General features: G+C 41.2%; 1 long non-coding RNA gene across 1 annotated transcript in view; it reads right to left on the reverse strand.

Moving 5' to 3' along the window:
• Positions 1-17261, reverse strand: part of LOC116661470 — a 30934-nt gene extending 13673 nt beyond the window's left edge. Inside the window, exons 1-2 of the long non-coding RNA XR_004317334.1 lie at positions 16388-17261; positions 9749-9751 (exon numbers count right to left, since the gene is read on the reverse strand). This is a non-coding gene — a long non-coding RNA (uncharacterized LOC116661470). The remainder of the gene's footprint in view (positions 1-9748; positions 9752-16387) is intronic.
• Positions 17262-25221: the final 7960 nt, after the last annotated feature.

Below are 25221 nucleotides of genomic sequence, written 5' to 3' on the forward strand. Positions count from 1 at the left end.
GCTCATTGGCTAAATATACTGGGAAACAACCCACCAAAGAGGAAAAATATATATTCTCTATGAAAGTACTCTTTTTCCTTTTCTCTAAAAAAAAAAAGTGCAAGGAAAGATCATTTGAACCTTTACATCCCTTTTTAATGCAACGAACTGCTATATCTGCATGTCCCCCTCGAAGGTCACCTCCACCATAAAACTCCCACCCCAGCCATCTCTCATCCTGTTCCTCCTTCATTGGATCTGCTTCTGTTCGTGGCAGCCATCAGTTTCTGTGGCATTAGGGTGACTTTAAACAACCCTTTACCTCTCACCCCAGTTTCCTTTCCACAAGGGTCTCTTATTCAACTTGGTAGCTCCACGCAGTAGGCACTCAATAAATGTCAAATGATTCTTTCAAGGCACCTCAGTGAGGGTCCGGGTGCTTCTGCATTTAGGTCTCTCACAGGCTGGAGGCCACAGTTTAACAAAGCCAGGGCAAGGTCAGGGGAGCCAGAGAAGGCAGCTTTCAAGTTGAGTAATGAAAGGTGATGTTAATTACTGACATGGGCCATTTAGAAGGAAGAAAAATACTATCTCTTATTAATTTTGCTGAAATGGACACACTCTTGTCAGGGGCTAATGGTTAACAAAGCCACCCTTTTCTGAAGACAGAGCAGGAAAATCTCAGAGAAGAACCTGGGGGCCACAGTGCAGAAATGAACTTCCTGCCCCCACAAGTCTGTGTCAACCTGAGATAACATGCCTTACTTTTGTTTGTTTGTAAATTGTATAAAATTAGAAAGAAAGCCACCAATGAGATGTTAAAAGGTTCATTTTTACCAAGATGTTTAGTACGGGCTTGCTTATAGGGACCCTCAGTCACAAACAGTCTCCTGCTAAGGACCCAGGAATCGAGTTTACATTTTAGTGGTGGAAGAGGGGGTCGGAAAAGAAATCAGCTTGTGGAAAGGGAATTCCTCCTCCTGTTAGTGGGAAATACTAATTTAATCAATAAAGGGTTTGTGGACCTAGCGCTGTCCCAGGGATTTCAGCCTCCAGGTAATCCTGGGTGGGCACATTCATACAGTGCTTCTCAAATGCTCCCCTTGCTTTCAATCTGCATGCTGGCTCTGGCAGTTGTGAACTTCAAGTGGACCTACTTAAGCTGATCAGAGGAAACAGGCTGACAGTGAGCTGATCAGAAACCTCTTAGAGGACCTACTTTAAAGAGGGAAAGGAGTTCTGAATTTTTTTCCATCAGCTTTGTAGAGAGCGGGTAATGAAGAAGAGAGGATGGGGTGGGGGTCAGGGGAGGAAAGCGACCATTTTCGAACATGAAGGAAAACCACCTCCTTGCCAGGCCTTTGCCAACCTTCCTGTTGTCAAGCTCTCTTTTGAGGGAGTGTTTGAAGATAACAGGAAAGGAAATAATGAAATGATACAGCCAGGCTGAGAGAGACTTACAGAGGCAAGTGCAAGCTGTTTCCTTGACCCGGGCTTATCGCCAGCCTGCCAAAAAAGCACCATCTATCAGAGACCCACACATAGGCTAGGGACCTTGGAGTGAAATGCTTCTTTTAACAATAAAATGATGATATCTGAGTTTGTTTAGAAAACAGCATTACAGCTGTAATTGGCAGCCTCTTCCACAACACACAAAAAGTGTGCTTTGGTCTCCAGGAATGGAGAGGTAGGGAGGGTGATTCCTTTAAAAAAGCTGAATGTTTATGAGGAGTGAGGACTTCCATTTGAGAAATGTTAAAAACATTAATGTTCAGGGGAAACATTTCAAAACCTCAGGGGCACGGAGGGGGCAGAACAGGGGTTGCTGACAATGAGGTACACGCAGAAAAAGATTCCACTACAAATTCTAAATAAATAAGTTGCCACTTTGCCATCCACAGAGACTTTATCAGCAACAAAAAGTCCAGGTTAAGGATTTGCTTTACAAACTGATAGCCTACAGTTGACCCAAAATCAAGCAGACAATTGGGGGCTGTGAGAGACTGGGGCCCATTGGCAGAATCCTGAAAATCTGACCCTCTTTGAAATGCTCACAGAGTCTCTGGGCTGCCGCCTGTAAGGACAGAACAGCAGTTTAGATTACAGACCTTAAACTGAAAATGAAGTTTACAAATTAGCTCTGAATAAATGTTATCCTTCCCATGAAGAGCTGCAGCCCCAAGTGAAGCCAAATTCAAAACAGACACAATTCAGCTCCTCTGTACACAGAACCAAATGAACTGCCTTAAAACTGGCATATTTCTCTCACTCTATCAAAATAGCACGGTGATGTCATGCTTTTCATTGTCCCCCAAAACCAAACACCTATTCTTCCTGAAAACAGCTTGATATCTTCTAAGGGGAAAAAAGGAGAACTCAAAATATAAAGAAAAAAAATTTTAAGTTTAAACCAGCAAGTAATAAAAGTCAACCTTTTTTTCTTGTTTACTCATCTCCCTGACTGTGTGTGCACGTGTGTTACAAAATCCCTCTGGAAATTGTACAAGAAGGAAAAACTGTCTCCAAAATAATTTATGTAGTCTTATTCTGAAGCTTTCTCATTTTTGTAAATTTCCCCTTTATTCTTCTCCAGTGAATGTACTGGAGTCGGGATTAACCAGGTTCTTGTCTTGGAGCCCTTTGAAAAATATAAGTGCATTTGGCGAGAAGAGGAACAAAGAAACCCACTGAGTATCAGGGACCTGGGCCAATGGCTGTCCGTGCTGTTTGGGTCCATGCTGTCAGGACACCTGTAAGGCACTGGACTTGCTGGGGACCTGTGAAATCATTTAAGTAAGGCCCAATCATCTGCTTCATTCAAGAGGAACTCAGGTGACCCGGGGATGCAGTCAGCATTGGGGACACTGATCAGACGGTGTGAAGACCAGTTCCACAGAGCAAGCTCGCATGTCCCTCCCCCCACACCTAGAAGCTGTGCCTTGTCCCAGCTCTCAGACACAGCAGAGGCCAGATATTCTGACAGATTCACTGTTTCAGACCCCACCCCCACTTAAAATAGCTTACCATCCTCTCCCACTTCCTTTGTTTCTTATAAATTGCTATAGATTGTTTTTGATCTCAGAGGAGAGCTCCCTATAAAAAGGAAGCAAAGTAACTGAGATGGAGAAAAACTTTACCCAAGAATCCAGTCCGATGAGTTAGAAGGACCCCTGCCAGAGATGGAAGATTTAGGTCAATGACCCTTGACTAGAGACAAGCAGAGGGAAAGGAAGGGGGAATCACTTTGAAATGACACCCACAGCCCAACTTACCCTCTGGTTACAAAGACTGTCATTTGCCTGATGGTCAAGTTAGAGAAAACCCAAGTCAAAAAAGGTGATTTCTTATAATAAAAGATCTTTTAGGGGGAATTCTTAACTTTGTCAAGTCCTTCTACTTCTCCATTTTTATAACTAATTCCATAAACAGCTATACACTCACACAAGATCTGTTAACTATGCAAATTTGAAGACTGCTTCCATTTCCCAGCTTAAGAGAAACATAGGAAAATTTTCATGGGATTATGAAAATGACTTCTAAATACCAGTATGTTTTTGTTTTTTAATTTTCACTTTATCAAGTCAAATATCAGCCTGACATTTAAAAAGCTTTAAGTCTCTGGGCTACAATGGACCATGAGAGTGAGGCACATTTTCCAGTTTCTGTCTCTGGTCTGACCAACACAATCAGAGCTAACCTTAAAGACACTGCTGCTGAGGAAGTTTCACGGCCTCCCCTCGCACACCACATCTGTCTTCCTACCCTCACTGTTAGTGGACATGCAGACTGGATACTTAATCACATATTTAGACTTCTGTGAAATTAGCTTCTGTTTTTTCTCCTTCAAGTGAAGCAGCTCTACTTCTTCTGAGCCCTCCCAGCCATCTCGGGCTCCAGCCTCTTATCCCCACCCTGGGTCCCTCCAACACTCTCCGAGTTCTGCCAGGCTCCTCCAGGAGGGCTCTGAAGGGACCAGGTTTGGAGGAACAAGGGTGAACGTTGTCATGCAGACTATAAATGCCTTGACAAATCCAAGGTAGGCAGGTTCCCTTGCTGCAAGCCCACCAGGGACACCTCAATGGAGGGGGCAGGTCCTGATCTGGGCTTCAAAGGGGAGGTCAGGATGGGGCAGAGGAGACACTGGCTTTGCATGAGAAGTGTTCCAGCTTTGCCACACAGCAACCCTAGCACAGAACTAATGTAGGGTGGAGTGGGAGTGTCACAGGGAGGAGTGAAACAATTAGAAGACTTTTCACTGGAGAGATGGGCCTGTCCTAGAGATAAAGCTGGAAGGAAAAGATGACCAAAAACCCAGTGAAGCCTGAATGCTAAGCTGAGGGCCTTGAAAATTGTCAGAAAGGCAATAGAGAGGCCACTCTTGGATTTTAAAGCAGAGAGTGACACTGAAGACGTGTGAGCTAGCAGCCATGTGTCTGAAGACGCTGATGGTGCACAGGGGTCAGTGAACACAGCAACCTGGGTTTGAGGTGAAGGGGGCCACCACTGAGGTTTATTGATAAGCACGTTGCCCAAGACTGAGTAGAAAGTCTCACTGTCAAGCCAGATGAAGACTGTCCACTGCCTTTAACCTAGCATGCCAACCTAGGTCTTTAGGAAAAGAGGAAGTTCAACTGACCGGGTCTTGTTTGTAAAGCCAGGTGAGTTGCAATCCCCAGTATTCTATCTCGGCTCTTAGAATATGTATGCATGAGGATCTGATGATCATTTCCCTCCTCTCGCTGCCAGGACCCAACAGAACTCCCTAAAAATATCAGAATAATGGAATGTTAGGACTCAACACAACGTTAGGAAGTGGATATTTCCTGTTACACACCAGCATGTCATTTTGCCCTGAGCATCACCACATGCCCAGAACTGCTGGATTACATTGGAAGCACTGCTCTACCAAAGACACCAGCTTAAAAACAAAAACCTCAACTACTTTATTTCACAGATGGACAAACTGGATGTAGAGACATCACATGACACGTCCACCATTGTACAGATGTGATGGAGCCAGGTTAAATATGCAGGCAGATGGACATATACAAGGAGATTTCATTTTTATATATATAAAAGGGAAAGGCTGTATATTTATAACTTCCCTATATATTTGTGTGCATATATATATGTGTATATATGCGTATGCATATAAATATGTATGTGCATATATGCAAAAGGCTCTCTGGCAGCTGAGACTATCAAAGAGTTAATAAGTATGCAACCTAATTTGGCATCCAGACAATGCAGATAAGGAAGCTTCCCTTTGATTCAGTTACTTACAGAAAAAATATTAATGATCTTTATCACTGGGCTCCCTGAGCAGACACAGCCTGGGAGCTGAAAGGAGCAGACTTTAAGGAACACTCTCATTTATTAACACACCATGCTGTCCCCCAAGTACAAGGAACTACAAAGCATTCCACTCTCAAAATACACTTTCCCATCCCAGGATGTTTTCACTTATAACAGGCAAGAATTGGTTGCATTCAGCACAAAGGGACAGCCTTGCTGAGCCGGGCCTTGTGGTTCTTTCCAAGGTATAGCTTCCAAGCCTCTCCACTCACAGGATTCCTGTGGATTTGGCTTTATCTGTGGGCAAGGGACCAGGCCCTGACAATCTCCCTTCCCCAGAATAATGAGAAGATTTGAAAAGCCATTTAGTAATAACTCGATCAACCAATTTTCCTCACCAGTGGGCCTTAGTGAAATTGCCTTAATTTCCCCCCTGGGTAGGGGGGTTGTGTGTGGCTTATGGGGACTTCAGTGGCATCTGCATGGCAGGATGCTCCTGCAGAGGGCCTGCAGCTGACGGAGCTCAGGCGCTGGCCCTGGAGGTCTTAGCGAAAATGGTTAGTTATGTTTTAGCTATGAGTCAGATCGAACCTAGAGGTGAGAAGACAATCAACAAAGCCACAAAGCTGAGACTCCTGAAATGCAAAACAGCTGTCTCCGAAGGAAACTTCAGCTGCCCCTCTGTACCACGGGCTGCTGAGGATTAGGACAAGCGAGACAGAGAGACACACGGAGATGAAAGACAGACTAAGTGCTGAGCAGGCCACCTGGGAGGAGAGCAAAGGTGGACTGAGAAAGAGTAAAGGAAGAAACAAAGAAGGAAGAAGGCAATTCTGGAGGAAAAAATGCTATCAAGTTTAGTTACAAAGGAACCTCGCTGGCCGTGCAAAAGAACAGTCTGGAATTTGGTGACAGTGATCTCTTAAAGATAGCAATTCTAGCCATACTCTAAATAAATTTGGTCAGGTATGGAAAAGGGTCTTTGGCAGAACGAGGCCAGCTGGAGGAGCGTTCAGCTGAGATGCATGCAGTTTGGACGATTTTCAGCTGAAGTGAAAACTTAGGCTTTCAGGGTGTACTTCAGAGAGGTGTTGTTTTTTTAACCATCCCAAAATGAAGCTTAAAAGAGTAGAAAAACAATCACAAAAAAAAAAAAAAAAGAGAGAGAGAGAGAGAGAGGAGGCTTTAGGGAGAAAACTGGGAGAAAGAACATGATGGAAAACACAAGTGAGATACAAAATTTTCCCCAGGGAAGCCCTGGTTTTCACTTTTAATATTTAATAAATCTTTCTATTTCAAAAGAGCTCTGAGTACAAAAAGTTTACACAACCAGGAAGCGCTCAAGAGATGGAGAAAGTCATCTCCAGCGTAGTCCTAGTCTTTGAAGACAGGTTACTGCATGGGCACACAGGTAAGGCCCCAGTTTAGCCTCCAATCCCAGAGGCAAACTAGGAGCCTGAGCTGGTGACACCCTCAAAAAGTGGCAAACGTTTCAGAATTAGATGTGTTCATACATAGCCTTGACTGTTGCCCATGCTCTCCCAGGATAAGGGGGGACAGAACGCACCTGTCCTTTTGTGACAGAGGGTCACAGAAACAAGGAGCCAGGGGTGAGGAAGGAATGGAGGAAAATTATATGTTTGAAGGCAGAAGATGGAGAGACAGCAAAGATGAACATTAAAGAAAGAGGGGAGAAGAATACAGATCTAGAATTTCTAAATTACCCTTGGCTCAAAGGTCTGGTTTACCACTGAAGCAGTATAATTATAAAGCTGGCTTAAGACAGACCTAGGATCTAGTTACTAATTTCTTACTAGCAATAGCATCAAAACCCTTTCTGCTGGTAGCTGGTCTCTTGACAAAAACCATGCCTCTCATACACGATGTGACCTATAGGGAGAACTGGTTTTAATCATGCGGATCTATAAAATGGTATGCAATTGTGGTCTCCCTTCTCAGATGTCAATCCGAGCAGAGAAGAAAGTGAGGGTTGCAACTGTCAAAGTAACTTGGGTTTAGGGGGTACATTTTACATAAATGTTCCTTGTCTTGCAGATGCAGTATACAGGCTAAGTTTGTCGGAAAATTTTGTGGGAACTCTGTGGTGGATTTGAGAAAAATGACCAGAAACATTCCTGTTGTGCTTATGTTTTTGGACCAGATTCTGCTTGGCCTCAAACAGGAAATTCTGGCCTGGTTACAGCCTTAAATGGGTGCTCAAATCCCCTGAACATTCATTGCAGAAATGCTTTCATTCCTACCCCATTTTAATTAGTAAGAACAGCAGGCATCAAAGGCACATAGGGCTTGATTCCTGTTTACCTTGGCAATTATATAGCCAGTGTTCAAAAGAAGACTTGTTTACTTCTAAGGTACAAAATTCCCATTTGTAAAAAATCTTTCTAGAATTATACATGGTAGGCATTTTTCTCCCTTTAACTATTGCTTGTGTTTCCTAGGAAAATGTCAAATTACAAATGTAGATTAAAAAAAATGGTAGCCTTTCAGAATCAGGATCCCAAGTTCTTTCCCAATATAACTAACTCATCAGTCAATGATTCCTCAGGATTAACAATCACTCCTTTTTAAATGCGAATCTCTGGTAGGAGGATTAAGTCACTGAGCCCCAGGAACTGGATGGAAGGGGGCTGGGGACAGTATGGGGGCGCCGGTGGAAAAGTGGTCTGTAGACAGCACAAGGGGTGTGGGGAGACCAGGAGAAGAGGCATGCAGGAAAGACAGACTTTCATTCCACTTTTCCTAGGCCTCAAGTGATGCTGAGTTTTCTGCCAGAAATTGCAAATCAGCTTGTCTCACCATTTTATTAGTGAGACAACTGTAGTAGTATTTCAGATTCCTGGAACAGAGATCAGAAAACAAACAAAAAACCTCAGTGAGTGGTGGAGGCATTCCCATGAAATACTATATAAATCAATATTATCCATTTGCTTTTTTTCAACAGATATATACCCACCATATACCAGGAACTATCGTAGTTGTTAATGAGAAAAAATGATTTTATGTCATGCCAATCATACTATAATGTACACTAGTATAAGCAAAGTGTATAAAACAGATCATGGGGAGATCAGAATTCATAATTATGAGTTGAGCTGGGCCGTCAAGGTTTTGCTGAACTGATAAGCTGACTGTGGCAGAAAGTTTTGGCTGATCTGAAAATCCACAATCTGCTAGACTACATGTCCCAGCCTCCCTTGCACTTAAGGGTGGCCATGTGACTGAGTTCAAGCCAACTGAATGAGAGTGGAGGGCATGTGTACCATTTTCAATCCTGGCCATAAGCATCTCCTTCATGGACTCCCCAGTGTTCTTTTCTTCTTTTGTCAGGTAGGATGGAGATGATCCCCAGGGCCATCTTGGAAGCTGTGTATCAAGGATGGCAGAGCCTCAGCCCCTCTAGATTCTGAAGGACTGACAGATGGAAGGCTGCTTCCCCAACATGTTTGTCAGCCGAGGGAGGCTGATGTGGGGTTCTAGGAGGTGAGCGGCCCAAATGAAAAAATGCACGAGAAGTTGCCATACTGCTGGACAGACTTCAGCCAGAGACACCATGGGGTTAACAACACTTTATTGCCACAGGGAGGTGCCCACCTATGATGCACCTGTCCTGCTTTTATCTGTTTTCTGTCAACACATGCGCGGTCTGAGTTTCTTTGTTCATTAGGCTTACAGAATATCTCTAGCACATGCGTACTTCTATTTTCTTTGTTCTAAATCTTATATAATAGATACATGCGTGGAGCAATTATTTACTGCATACTACAAACATGCTCTGATCGTGGCCTTGGGTCCCACGGCCTTAACTCATCTCAACACCAGCTCACAATGTTCAACCCTACAGTGCTGTAGCAAAAGTAAACTTCTGTTACATCTGATCCAACACGCATTTGCCCATCTGTTGTGGCAGCTGGGCTCGCTCACTGCTGAAGGGCTGACAATCCAGCACGTGAGAAGCTGCACAGGGGCTAAGGGATCAGCATGTGCCAGGAAGCTCAGGAGAGGCAGTACATAAGGCTGGAAAGGTAGCAGAGCACAACGACACACATGCTCAGTGCTGGCTTCTTCCCACAGGCCCGTGGTTCTCAACCAGGGGTGATCTGGCACGGCACTCCCATCTCCCAGGGAACATTTGTCAATGTCTGGAGCCATTTTTGGTTGTTACACCAAAGCTGGGGAGGAGTACCACTGACATCTGTAGGTAGAGGCCAAGGATGCTGCTAAACACCCTACAGGGCACAGGACATTCCCCTACATTAAAGAATTATCTGGGCCAAATGTAAACAGTACTGCAATTGAGAAATCCAGCTACAGTAAATGGGGCACAAACAACAATTCTTAAAAGGAGAGAATGGTAATCATGTTTGTGTTTTGAAGAGAGAATTCTGATAACAATCTAGAAGATGAGAAAAACCAGAGATGAGAAAAACAATTTCATCCTTTGTTTATGAAGTACTTACTATGAGTCAGGCACCAGGGATACAAAGATGAATAATAGCCCAGCCAGTCCAATCATGATGACTTTTATGGGACCTGGGGAAACTTGACCCCTGGCCTCAGGGCTCTGCCTCCAGATGCATTAGCATCCATGGCCTTTGGTTACCAGTTCAGAGCCGACAAAAGTAAAGTAAGAGACGATGCTGGACTAGATCAGTGATTGAAGAAATGGAGAAGAGGAACCTACTTGAGAAACATTTCAGAAGTTAAATAGACCATAACTGGGTGTCCAACTGGATGGAGAAGTTGAGAGACATGAAGGCCAACTCTGAGCAGGTGATGATGCTAATAAGCAGGACATGGGGAGAAGAACTGACTTAGAGGGCTGTGATTTGCATTCTTTACTTTGAGACCTGTGAAAATCAGACATGCCTAAAGGACTGATACAAGCAATTGACATAAGAAATGCTGATGTCCAATGAACAGTTTCAAAGATGTTTCACTTCACTAATAATCACAGAAATGGGTATTAAATCAAAATGCTCTTTTGTATCTTTCAGATTGGCAAAAATATGTTTAATTATTAATATCCACTGTTAGCCCTGATATGATTAAACAGGAATTCTTATTCTCTTAGGGTGGATGGGTAAATTTATAAAATCATACTAAATGGAAAATTAATTACTAAGGCTTGGGAAAATACATACAAATATATAATATTTACATATATGTATATATATTATAGGTATATATAATATTTTGTGTGTGTGTGTGTATGCTCTTTAATCCAGCAATTTCACTTCTAGGAATAAATTCTAAGGAAATAATCAAATAAGTATAAAAAAATGTATATATGCCCCAAACATTTAACATAGTATTGTTTATACTACATTGGAAACAAATGTCCATAAATAGGGGACTGGTTAAATAAATTCCAATACTTTTTGAATTAATGAAAAACTATACAGCTACTAAGAATAACATTTATTGAAAGGAAAGATAGCCATACTAGTAATAATATCAACAAGTTAACAATATTAAAGTGACTAAAAATCAGGCTATTAAACAACTTGTAGAGCAGGATCCCTTTTATGTTAAAATATAGATAGGAAGGTAGATAGACAGACAGGTAGGTATGTAGATAGATGATAGATTACCTAATAAAGAAAAATTCACACTGGTAGATAAAAAGGCAATAATGGTTGTTTGTGGGGGATGAGGTTGTATTCAGTCTTTCACTTCTTGGTAAATGCAAGTAAGGTTTTAACATTTTATAATATAATATAATATGTATAATATAATATAACATTAAGTTATACATTTTATTGTCTGATGGTTTTACAAACATTTTTTTCTTCGATACAACAGAAACAGTACAAGCCCTTTAAATCATACATAAGATCTCCTAGCCCCTCCAAAAACAGATAATGGCCTATTTAATTCTCTGTGTTTAAATCGTTCACTATAAAGGAAGGTTCAAAGGAAAGGTGACCACATGTGCTGGGTGTCCCATGCTGGTCCTGGGTTGCACAAACTGTCCTGCCGTAGTTATTAAAACTGTCCACTTCCACTCTCAAAGTTTCCTGGTTGGGGGATAAACTATAAGATCACGCCACTCAAAGATGAAATCTACAAATGTAACACTGCTAAATTTTATCCTAACACACAGTTTGGCCAGTCTTCCAAAAGTTCTGTTTGCATCCCCCAGGCCCCTCAGCCTTTCCTATCTAATCATTTCATGTATTATTTATAGACAGAGACCAACCTAAAATATCCTGCCCTTTGATTGCCTCTAGCCAACAGCTGGAGGAATTTACCTTTGCCTTCACTGAAGACTAAATTGTATCATTAAGGCTTTCACCTAAACTTTGTTATTTTGACTTTTTGACTTGCTTTGCACTCTCTGATATACAAACTAGCAAAAATTTCTACAATGAACAAGTGTATTTGTCCACCAGAAATTCTTTCTGTCCCTCAGCTTCCTAATGGTTATGTATTTGAGAATCTGAAAAATTGCCTGGCACAGTTTAACGAGAGCATTTAAACAGACTTTCCCTACAAAGCTTATCAGTCAGTTACTTAACCTCTATGAATAGGTTAAATGTTTTCCATAGTATTTATACAAATATGATACCTGGTTTCATGTTCAACCTAATAAAAAGGAAGTTATTCTTTCCTTAAATTACTCCCATTTCTTTCATTTTTATCTTTCCCTTCTTTACAACCGCTTGACTAAGAAAGAAATGCACGGGGCAGATGTGGAAATGTCGCTTTATAAATACAAGATGCAGCCAGTATACTGTTGTCCTTGTTTTAGGGAAAGAAAAGGTAACTACTCCTCCAGGATGTACACTTTGGCCATGAAACTGAGGTCTAAAATCAAGTCAAAAGACTATGTTGAGTTAAAAACAACAACAACCTGGAAATGAAACAATCTATGTGCTGCATCCAGAGTGGTGATGCAGAGGCTAGTGTGAACACAGAAAGTACCCCAGCATGTTCTGGGTGCTTAACAAAGCATTCCTTGTTTCTGTTATTTCCCAAAGGCTCCAAGCACACATACGATACAAACTCTCTGCCAATGGAGAAACGCTCTGCTAATGGCTCCATTCATTCCCACAAGCTATATTTATTCATTTTTAAACCAAAAGTGGCATATTGAATATGTATTCCTGGAAATTCCTGAAATCCATTCATTAGGCTTTCAGCTAGTTTCTCACACACCTCCACATCCCAGGAGCCAACCCCAGCAAACCCAAGTCCCAGATGCTCCACAGTCAAATGCCTGCAGATCCACCCCTGGGCAAGGAAAAAGCCTTCAGGCCAAGACTGCATGATGGTGAGTGATCAGCTAGCCCTGCATGTCACCTTTTAACTCACAGTAAACTCAACCCCCTAACTATGACATCACCCAAAATATTGCCTTCTGCTGCAGGTCCTATGCCTTCTGCCTTCTGTTTGTTTCCCTAAACTCAGAATAGAAGCAGATTAGACCAGCAGATGGCTGACACGCTCTTGTGATCTAGGACAGCCCTTGAAAGTAGGCAAGTGGGAGGGAACAGCTTCAGACCAGCAGGTCGCCCACTGGCAACCTCACCTCAATCATTCCGTACAGCCCACGAGACAGCATGTCATTCAGAGGGTAGACAGCGAAGACCCTGACAGCTACAGCTCAAGGACCATCGTGCTCCCAGCACAGTTTACATTTCTCAGTAAACAGGGAAAGAAAGCCCCCTGGAAATGCATCTGAAATTGGGCAGTTTCTAACAGAACTAGAACTAAAATGTAAACCTTTTTTAAATGACATTTTTCCATTGTAAAAAGTTCTAATTGGGAAAGACTATGGTTCTAGTGCTTCAATTTACCTATAAAACCAGAAACACCACTAAATACAACTAATGACAAGTCACCTCACAAAGATGTCACAGCTGATGTCTGGAACAGCAATAGGATATAGGGGACAGCCCCCAAAAAAGTTTACAGACAAATGAATTATTCCATGAACAAAAAGAGGGGCCAATCTAAACATCAGTATATGAGACAAATACTGCATGGTATGACTTATGTATGCAATCTAAAAAATACAACAAACTAGTGAATATAACAAAAACGCAGACTCACAGATACAAAGAACAAACTAGTGGTTACCAATGGGGAGAGGAAAGGCGGAGGGGCAATATAGGGGTAGGGGACTAAGAGGTACAAACTACTAGATATAAAATAAGCTACAAGGATATATGGTACACCATGGGAATAGAGGCCAATATTTTAAAATAACTATAAATGGAGTATAACCTTTAAAAACTGTTAATAACTATAGTGCACCCCTATAACTTATATGATACTGTACAGCAACTATACTTCAATAGAAAATAATAATTTAAAAAACCAAAATATAAACATGTTATATGAATGCCTCCATGAGAAAAACACGAGGTTGGGAGTTAGGAGACCTAGGTTTCAAGTCCTGCTCTGGGGGTCATCCAACATATGACCTCGAACAACTTAACAATCCCTCTGGGTTTCTATTTCCACATCTATGAAACAGACATTAGATTTGATGACCTCTGAAATCCCCTTTCTGCTTGAAATGCATATTGTTCTGTAAAGGACTGGATTTTCAGTTTAAACCCCTGCAGCCCTGCAAAGAGTTCTGAAGCTACAAAGCCCCAGGATACCTTTTCCCTGTCTTCTAAGCAGCCCACAGGCTGTGTCTCAGATTCCCACACTGGGTGCCCAGGGGCTCGGCTGTCCTGGGGAATGCCTGAAATTTAGGCAGGGGCTGCTCTGGGGCTGAGGGAGCAAAGGGTGCAAATACTAAGATGAAATTCTGTGATTTTCACTGAAAAGTACCATAGCCAAACAAAGCTAGTATTCACACTTTCTCCTTAGCTTGGAGGTCTTTCCTGGAAAAGAAAAATCACCAGCAAAACCACAGTCCCTAATCAGCAGGCCCCAAACCCAATCTTTCAGCAGGACGAGGAAGGTTCAGGGAAAGCCAGAGCTGTACTTCCTGGCCCACAGCCCACCGTGATCCAACCCAGCGTCAGCTCCAGAGGTTGGGAGGGGAGAGGCAGGCCGCTTGCAGCCTCCTCCTGCCTGACCCAGCTTCACATGGATGGAGAAAGAGAACCCGCTTCTGGATTCTCAGCCTGCACAAACCACAGCTCCTCTGATTCTATCCCTTAAATCCAGTCTTCATCAGGAAGCAACCAAGAAAATGTGTTCCATCCAGAGGTTGATTCTGGAACAGGGGAGGTAGGTCACCTCCAAAGAATCCAGAACAGGGGAATGTCTTCAGCTACAACAGAGGGCATTTGCGCTAAATGTAACGGCTCTGCTTCATGAGTTTAATAATAATAAAGAAAAGCCCAGCGATCAGAGCCACTGACTAAAGCAGCTATGCAAAAGGAGAAGACATCCTCTGTGGAAACATTGCTCAGTGATCTATCAGTGAGGGTACTTATGCTCAAAACTAAGTTACATAAACAAGGACCAGAGTCAATACAATGAGGCCTGCACCCCTACCAAGCACCGCTGAAGGGAAGCCGCTTACAGCTCCAAAGTCAATGGCGAAGTTTTATCAAGTAAAATAGCAGAAAAGGGGAAAGCGAAAATGTAACCTGTTGTCACAGATATTTGAAGTATTTGGAAACAAATCTGACCAGAATGAGCAACTCACCATTCAAAACGTAATTCAAGAAATTGCAAGAAAGTATTTGAGAAGGAAACACAAGTAAAAAGGGCAAGAGTTCTACCCTGGGAACAGCGAGAAAATCTGGAAACAACGTGTTCGTGTCCTGGGGGGGGAAGCTAACCCTGAAGAGACGAAAGAGGCACTTACAGAGAAAGGAGGACTAGCAGACAAGGGGAGGCGAGATGGGGCCTGGGATAAAAGGGACCCACGTCAGTGAGGAGCTTCAGAAATCTAGTGACAAAAAACATGCAAAGACCACGTACACAAACTGTCTGCTGGGAGGCAGCCCGGTTCCCACAAGGAGGGCATTGTCATCGGCACCGAGCGAAAGGATAAGACGTGATTCCACCCTGCCCGGGGTCCCTCTGCCCTAGTCCTATCTTTTACACCTGAAACAGGAAACTCTTCTTGGAAGTAAACAGAAGAAGCGGGGTGAAAAGTGCCAGGCTTGAGCTGCCTGGCACTGAGGGCAATTAGAATAAAGTGGAGGCAGCAGATGCAGTGAGATATTCTGGGGAAATGCTTATTTTCAAGAGAAAAGTGAGACTTTCGTCTCAAAGGAGAGGAGACTAGGCATAGCCAGTGTGAAGCCTGAGGAGGGGGCAGGAGGGATGGGACCTGCCCTCCTACGGCTGCCACCAGCTGGAGGGAGAACCTGGCATGTGGGGTCCACAGGAAAGGGATGGGCTCTGTCTCCCAGGGTGAAGCTGTGCCCCAGGGTGAAGCTGTGCCTGGACACAGCAGGACTTAAGCTAAGGTATCCTTCCTCTGCTTGTCACTCACACCCTAGGTGGACAAGAAGATGTCTCCTGGAGTTGGGAAAGAGGAAGAGAGAAAGGTAGCACTACGACATGCCCATTCACTCCTGCATGTGTGATCCAGCCCGGCTATGAAGAAGTCACTGGCATCACTGCCACCACCCTGGCCCTGGCCCTCATTTTTTCTCCCTGGACCATCATGATTAGAGTCTTCTTCTACACATCCCTTCTGACCCAACTCTCCCTACACCTCAGCCCCACCAAATCCCTGCCACACTGCTTGCCACCAGAGTACGCTTTCCAATGCACAAATCTGATAACGTCCTTTCCTGCTTAAATGTCTACAATGCCTCCCACTCTCTACAGCGGTCAGCAAGCTGACCTGTGGACCAAATCCAGCCTGCAAGTGACAAATGGGTTTAATGTGTTTAAAGATCTGTAATAATAATAATAATAATAATAATAATAATAATAATAATAATAATAATACTGGAATACTACTCAGCCATAAAAAAGAAGGAAATAATGCCATCTGCAGCAACATAGATGGGCCCAGAGATTATCTATACTAAGTGAAGTAAGTCAAAGAAAAATATATGCTATCACTTATATGTGGAATCTAAAATATGACAAGTGAAATTATTTATAAAACAGAAAAGGCTCACAGAGATAGAAAACAAACTTATGGTTACCAAAGGGGAACGGAGTTCGGGATTTGCAGATACAAACTACTATATATAAAATAGATAAGCAACAAGGTCCACTGCAGAGCAAGGGTACTATATTCCAAATCTTATAATAAACCATAATGGAAAAGAATACAAAAAAGAATATATATATCTGAATCACTATGCTGTACACTAGAAATTAACACAACACTGTAAATCAACTCTACTTCAATTAAAGAAAGAACCGTAAAAAAATAAAAATAAAAAAGGAATATTTGACAGAGATGTATGTTCCCTGCCAGGTCTGAAATATTTACTATCTGGCCCCTTTCAGAAAGTCACCCCTCATAACTTTGGCAAAGAGCAAAGCAGCCGAGTATACAGCAGATCTTTCATGATCCTGCCCCGCCTGCTCCTCAGCCCCCTCCACCCTGCTCTCCCGGCTCTGAGCCCCCTGGGGACGGAACCATACCGGGCCCTGGTTCTCACGGTGCTCTGTCCCCTCGTCCATCCGGGAAGGCCAGCTTCTGGCGACGATCTGACTCAGGCTTCAAAGCCCGGGAGACCAGCTGTTGATTTCCCCGGGAACTGCACCTCCGGAAACAGGGCACTTCGGCCGCCCCTCGCAAGTCTTTCCTTTCTTTACACCCATCAGGCCATGAATTCACAGGAGTGGGTTTCCGCGGGGCTGGCTCCTTCCCCTCGGCTCTCACGCCGCCCGCCTCTGGCCAGGGCAGGCTGGCGCCTCACCAGAGCCCTCTCTGGCTTCCCTCTTTCTCCGACCACTTCCCCAACACGTGTCAGGAAGCGCTCCCGCTTCGCGCGGCGGAAACAGGGCCCTTGTTCCTTCACAGCGACGCCAGCAGCGCGCTGGGCACCGTCGCCGCCGCTTCGGAGTCCTGCATTTTCGAACAGCACCCATGCCCTCGATGGCTCCAACACCCCTTTTCTTATAACTCCGCTTGCATGGGGCCCCAGGAGCCACTCCACGTTTGCTAAAGGGCCTGGAGAACACACAGCGCGCCCGGCTCCGCTCCCCCTCGGAGTAAGTCCCCTCTGGAAGCCACTGGAACAAGGCGGGGCCCGCCCCCAGGAAGGGGGCGTCGCCACGGAGCCCGCTCCAAGTAAGGGGGCGTGGCCCGCCCCCCCCCCCGGGAAGGGGGCGTGGCCACAGCGCCCGCTCCAAGGACCCCGGGTCAGGCTGCCCTCCGCGCCGCCTGAAGAAACGCAGCCCCATGGCGCTGACGGTGTTCCTCTAGAAAAGAAGTTTGAATCCAATGATTTGTAAACCCTTGTAGCTCTGAAGTGATACTCCATGAGAAACAGATTTTATATTTTGGGGTTGTTGTTAACAGAGGTCCTGGGGATTGAATCCAGGACCTCGTGCATGCTAAGCATGCGCTCTGCCACTGAGCTCTACCCTCCCTGAGAAATAGGTTTTAAACTGCAATGTAAACTAGAAAAAAAAGAGTCTTGCCTGTGTCTCCTCAAAGAATTTTAGAAATAGTGCTAGCTCAGCTCTCAGGAAAGTTTTCTTTGCTTTCTCTCTTGGTCCATGTGTTCTCTGCCGAGCATTCTTAAAGAACTCGACCTATTCCTCCAATAGAGTCTGGTACATGGTACACACTTGATAGTTTTTAAATTCATGAATGAAGATAGGTGCTGAAAAGGCAACAATCTTCTTCACAGTTTTCTACTCTAAAAGGGTCTTGTTTTATATACTGAGCCCTCCCGCCAGATTTTGTAATCACACCCACTTTTAACAAACTTTTCATCAGCTCACTAATCTTCCTTTGCCTTTCAGTTAGAAGCAGACATTGCCCAACTAATCTGTAGGTAAGTAGTAATATAATTAAACTGAAAACCTAATGCAGTCACATTGTGCTTCATATGGTAGCAATTAATTACTCTCAGGAATAACTCTGGGCTCTATTTTGTGTGATCTACTTAAAATAACGTTATTATGTGCTTTTAGGTTTGAAAGAGATGATGTGAATGATCTTTAGTTACATATCTGTAACTGAGGACTTATTATTAATGCCTGCCAGCCTAGCTGACTGTGTACGGCTAGTTAGTGTGCAGAAAGCTAGAACTTCCATTCAGGAATAAGTTTTTAAAGCCTGGTTAAAGCAGAGGATACCATCTTTTATCACCCCTCCCACCACACTTCCAGATTTCCAAGGACACCAATCAAGAGGTGTATCATAGAGGTAAGAAAAGCTTCCATCATCACCTGTGTTTTTGGAAGGAGCAATAATAGTACTGATGGAAGAAGCTGTGGTAGAAAAATAGCCTTTTATAATTTACAAAGATTGTTCTTATATTATCTTATTGAAGAGAATATTACTCTCATTGTACAGGTAAGTTACTGTGGCTTAGAGAAGTTAAGTAATATGTTCAAGATTACACATTTAGTAAGTGGCAGACCTTTTGGCTATAAATCCTATGCTCTATAAACTAACCACTTTTAGATTAAAGAAGAAAAATAGACCTGTTAATGTATCATTTCAAGTTTCCAGTCATAATTTCTTTAAAGTTGATTCTTAGAAAGAAGTCTGAATGCAGAGTACATTTTGATCCTTACTATTTATCCCAGTCATTTATAGCCCACAGCTAATATTATACTCAACTGTGAAAAAAGCATTTCTGCTAAGATTAGGAACAAGCCAAGGATGCTCACTCTTGCCACTTTATGTATTGGAAGTACTAGCCACAGTGATCAGACAAGAAAAAGAAATAAAAGGAATTCAAATTGGAAAGGAAAAAGTAAAACTGTCACTGTTTGCAGATGGCATGATAACTACACACAGAAAATCCTAAAGATGCCATCAAAAAAACTACTAAAACTCAACAATGAATTCAGTAAAGTTGCAGGATACAAAATTAATATATAGAAATCCATTGCATCTCTATACCCTAACAACGAACTTCCAGAAAGAGAAGTTAAGAAAACAATCTAATTTACAATCACACCATAAAGAATAAAATACCTGGGAATAAACGTAAATAAGAGGTAAAAGATCTCTACTTGGAAAACTGTAAGGTACTGATGAAAGAAACTGAAGATGATGGAAACAGATGAAAAGATATACCATATTCATGGATTGGAAGAATTAATATTTTTAAATGACCATAATATGCAAGACAACCTACAGATTTAATGTAATATGTATCAAATTACCAAGGGCATTATTCACAGAACCAGAACAAATAATTCTAAAATTTATATGGAAACAAAAGACCCTCAATAGCCAAAACAATCTTGAGAAAGAAGAAGAAAGCAGAGGGTATCATGCACCCTGATTTCAAACTACATCACAAAGCTATAATTATCAAAACAGTATGGTACTGGCACAAAAAGAGGTGCAGAGATCAATGGAACAGAACAGAGAGCACAGAAATAAACTCACACTTACATGGGCAATAAATCTACAACAAAGGAGGCAGGAATATACAATGGGGAAAAGATAGCCTCTTCAATAAATGGTGCTGGGAACTCTGGGAAAACTGGACAGCTACATGCAAAAGAACCAAATTGGATTTTCTCACACCATTAAGAAAAATAAGTTAAAAATGGATAAAAAACTTAAATGTAATACCTGAAACCATACAACTTCTAGAAGAAAACATAGGCAGTGTGCTCTTTTACATTGATCTTAGTAATATTTTTGAGATATGTTTACTTAGGCAAGGGAAACAAAAGTAAAAATTTAAAAATGGGACTGCATCAAGGCTTCTGCACAGCAAAGGAAATGATCAGCCACAATTTCCAGTTCCAGTTTCTTTAAAGTGGATTCTTAGAAAGAACTCTGAATGCAGACAATATTTTGATTCTTACCATTTATCCCAGTTACTTAATTTGGCAATTTTTTTCTCGTTGGCAGCCCTTTTCTTTCAGCACTTTGAATATGTTATCTCTCTGCCTTTGGTCTCCACCACTGCTGATGAGAAATCACCTGTTAATCTTATTGAGTATCCCTTATATATGATGAGTCGATTCTCTCTAGTTGCAGTCAAGACTGTTTCTTGACTATTTCATGCAGAAATCTGGGTTTTGTCTATGTGGAGTTCATTGAACTTCTTGGATGTATAGACTAATATTTTTTATTAAATTTGAGAAGTGTTCAGCCATTAGTTTTTCAAATAATTCTTCTTTCCTTAAAGGCCTGGAATCAGTAAGCACCCACAATCTTTGCTGAGGGGCTCTATGTGGCCGTTGAGGCATACCCTCAATTCTGCCTTAGCCTTCCTTTCCTGCCTGTGCAGAGTCTTAAGGTCAGCCAGAGGTGAGAGCATAGGCCCTTCTTACATCATCCTTAGCACACGCAGAGCCAGGGGTGAATGTACAAACCTATGCATGTGTGTATCCCACTAGTTTCCCAGGAATCTGCTGGAGCTTTTCACACACTGAGGCTTGGGGAACTGGCACGTGTCTGTGGACATCTCATTCCCCAGCTTTTCCTTTTAAGCTTGTTGCTTAGCTTAAAAGTTTATTTGTTATCCACTGCTTCAAGCACCATTTAAAAAAAATTCTTTCTGACATACACCCTTGGATAGGTAAAGGGCTTTTCACACTGGAACATTCCTAGTTGATAACTTTTGAAAGAGTAATTGTTATGAAACCTTCATTTTGTTAATAGAAAGTTATTTTACCTCATTAACCAAGTAAAAATGTATACTACATTTATCACAATGTCAAGGTGATGATAAGACCAAATATATTCCCCCATGGGGAATCCAATGGAAAAACAAGAGGTAGATAAAGAGTTTTTAATTGATGACTGGAAGAGAGTAGGTATGCAGATAGTTAAAACATAGAATGTGAGGTTTGAGCATAAAATAGTGGATTGATGCATGACTGAAAGATGCAATGTATATATACATTATATCATTACATAAATTAGGATAATTTATTACATATTATTATAGAAATTAGGATAAATGGATATCTGTATATTATTATACAAATTAAGATAAATTTACAGCAATATAAACATTAAAATCTAATAAGCTAAAACACCAGCTTTGCCTTTATAAATAAAGAAGACTGTTTTCTACTTATGATTGTGACTGGACTTAACTGTCCTTTTAAACATGAAGAACATTTATTACAATCAGTTATTTATCATTATAACAGGAAAAAACATATTCATCATACAGAACATACAGAACAACTGATTTTCAATGGTCAATTAAAAGTAAAATGTATTCTGATAATGGCATTTGTCAGTTTTTTGTGTCTACTTCAAAGTAAAAATCTATCATTTAGTAATAACATAAAATACAGATATGTGTGTAATTTCAAATGTTTTAGCTTATAATACTATTTTTATATGTATTTGCTTTTTAGTTGATTTTGAAGAAGGAAAAGAAAAGCTTCTATACATCTTCAACTAATAGAAATCATACCAAAAAAAAAAAAAAAAACCCTTAAAATATTGGAACCAGTTGAGAAACTATAAGTATTCAAATGCAGGAAATCATGATTTTTATAACATTTTAATGTGATCTACCCTTGGGAAACAAAGTTAACCAAACCCTATTTCTGTACAGGAAATATTCCAGCATACAGTTGTAATACATTGTGGTGAAGGCTTACAGCTGCAGATTTTTCACCTGCAATGCCCCACTGGTATTGTGGCTTACTGCATTGCATCAAGACTGCCTTCCTGTCCGGAAGACCCTCTAAGTACAAACAAGACTCTAAGTCCAGATTTTATTTTCCCTTGGTATCAGAATATGGTAATTTAAGAGTCCTGAGAAATACTTTTTTAGCCTTTAAAAGGAAATGTGTAACATTCTTTTATTAGGATCTGTTTGGGTTGGTTTTTCAAAAAACTTAACATATGACCCAGTTATCTTATCAATTTATCAAGCTACCAAGTTTCAGGCAAATGCAGGTGTGTAATATGATGTCTTTTAAGATAATATTTCCCACAAAGACAAATAATATAAATATATTAAGAACTTCTGAGTCAAAACAAACTTACAGCAGGGGCAACTGTACTATTTTATGGTTTCTTTTAATGAGACTACAAACCCTAAATTCAATAGTGTGCTCTAGTCTCAGCTCTAACTATTCAAGTATTTTACTTATCTGTATGGAATAGTCAGATGTACACGGTACACTGTAAAGAACACTAACTAGGAATCAGGGGAACTTAACTCTAATCTAAACTTACTTGCACACTAGTTTTTAACCTTGAGTTGAAGTCAATGACCCAATTTGAGCCTCACTCTTCTTACCTATAAAAAAAATCAGATGATGGAATAAGACAACTCCAGCTCTTTAAAACTTCAAAGTGATAAAGATAGATATATATATTATATATATATAATATATATACACACACACATATATATTATACACACACACACATATATCAGCTATGGAAGACACAGATAGTGTCTCTCTACAAACAAAGGAGCTGGCATGTTTACCTCCTTTTCAAAAGATTCAGGTTCCCCAAGTTTGGGGTTCCTTTCTTAGAATGTAACTCACTGTGTGTTTAAGTGTCACCTGGCTCTCCCTGTTACTCGAAGGGAACTGAGGCTTGGGGAACTGGCACATGTGCAGACGCTCTGTTGTCGGTAATACACTGTCCTTCATCTCTGATCCAGCATGCCCCTATTTTCTACCAGCGTCCATAAGACTGTGACAGGCTAAGTTGTTAACTTGCAAATGGGGTAAACACTTCACAATTTTTGACACCTTTACTTTATTTAGCATATATTTTTCTATGTATCACATATACCCTACAAATACATAAATGTATATGTAAAAGTGAGATTAATTAGCCTACCAATTATACTTTATTTGTTCACCAAATATTTATTGTTTCTAGGATAAGGGCAAGCTCAGGATACAGTGGTCAGCAAGGGAGACAGACGTGGTTCATGACTTCATGGAACTGACAAATAAGGAATACAGAGTCAAGTACCTGATGTTGCCAGACATGATTTAAAGTGTGTTAAAACAATTTTTTTTCACACAATTACTCCATACTTTTCTAGTAAATTTGAATGCATCTTTAGAGTCCAAATTAATGTGGTTTAACTATTTATAAGTGGGAGGGTTTATTTTCTCAAAGCCTAAGTCCATAATTTCATACTATCTTTTCACCAGATCTTCTACAGAGCTGCTAATAAGTAGGCAAGAATGACTTACAATTTTAACTCAGATGGAGGTACTATGGAAAGAGAATTATTTGTTGGTAGGTAACAGGAATGAAAAGCAATGAAAAATTTAAAAGACTAAGTCTGCACAATCAAACCCTTGAGTAAGGGGCAGACTGTACGTATAGATTTTGGAATAGTAACCTTGGTTGACCGCTGGTATTCTGGATAAATGTCCTAGGGGAATAAATCTCAATGCAGTAAAAATGAAACTGTGTGCAAATTCCATTAACATTCCTAAGGGAGTATCCCCAAATTCTGGCCCTTCCCTATCTCCCCAGACTAACCACCTACTTTTGCACTACATACGCACTTAGTGGCCATTAGTTTGTCTCCACCACTGCTTCTTGAAATCTCATCCATCTTTCAAAACTATTCTCTTCACCTCCTTCTAGAAAAACAACAAAAAATCCTTCTCTAACAATCAAAATTAGAAGTGATTTCTCCCCAGAAACATGTGGCTTAAACTCTTCTTCCTGGCACTTGGTAATACTATCTTAGAGTCATCTGTGTCTATCTGTGCAGATGGAACTCCAGCTTGTGTACCTTTGTGACTCCCTGCCTCTCCTGTGCAGAATAAGCTATAACTCCAACTCTCTTTGTTTAAACCTCTTGTTAGATATATTACTGGATTCTCCTTGTCTCCAGCCTGTTTATTTAGGAGACTTCACAGATCCACCAAACCCATCATGACAATAGTATGTAAAGCCCAGACTAAAATGAGTATGTAGGTAAGGCCTTACTTAGGCAACTACCTTTAGGACACAATCGCAATGCATTAAGCTAACCTTATTCTATTTCATTTTAAGCTTTCACTCAGTCACAGTCAACACCCATTAAGTGCTGTGTTAGGCACTGGAGAGCAAAGATGAATATCATAAACTCTGCTCTCAAGAAGCCCAAAGTGAGGAAGGAATCAGTAACATAAATAGGGCCATGGTAATACGGATGTCCTCAAGAGGGGCAACTTTCCCAGCCTGGGTGGAGACAGAGGATATCAGGGAAAGATTCCTGGAGGACCAGAAAGGAACAATACATAAGTATAAACAAAAACAATTCATACATGTACAAGATGTGTTTCATCTTCTCAGGAGTCAAAGTCTTACCTACCTTGGAAATATATTACAAATGAAAACAAAATACATATGGATTAAACTAAATTTGAACTGTCCTATTTCAAATATACATAAAACCCAACTGACAAGAAATGACAATGTAATTGGCATAAACCATTGTGGAATATCCATTTTTAAAAATGGATAAGGTTTGATGATAAACTTGAAAATCAGGAAGCATTTTTTTTTATCATTATGTATATAATTAAATTTTGTTTACAACACATGAAACTGGAATTTCAAAATATATGTTCAAATCTGATAAAGCAAACATGAGTAAACTATATAGTTTCCTAAGACAAACATTCACAAATGACCATCTCAACACTGTAGTCCCAAGGTCAGATGCAAAAGAAAAGTATCCAGGCACGTCGATGATTTATTCCCTTACAAGGAAACATGAATGTCTTCAACACTAATTACGATTCTTTTCCTATTACCTGTCATGTCAAATTTGCCTGAAAGAATGACTTACAGTAGTTTAGTGCCATTAACTCTTAACCTTATACTTTCCTGATTTACCATTAAGAACAGCCAGAGGGTGTTAGAAAATATGTCCGTTACACATCTGAACATAT

This window comes from Camelus ferus, chromosome 35 (genome assembly GCF_009834535.1).
Source record: "Camelus ferus isolate YT-003-E chromosome 35, BCGSAC_Cfer_1.0, whole genome shotgun sequence".
Lineage (NCBI taxonomy): Eukaryota > Metazoa > Chordata > Mammalia > Artiodactyla > Camelidae > Camelus > Camelus ferus.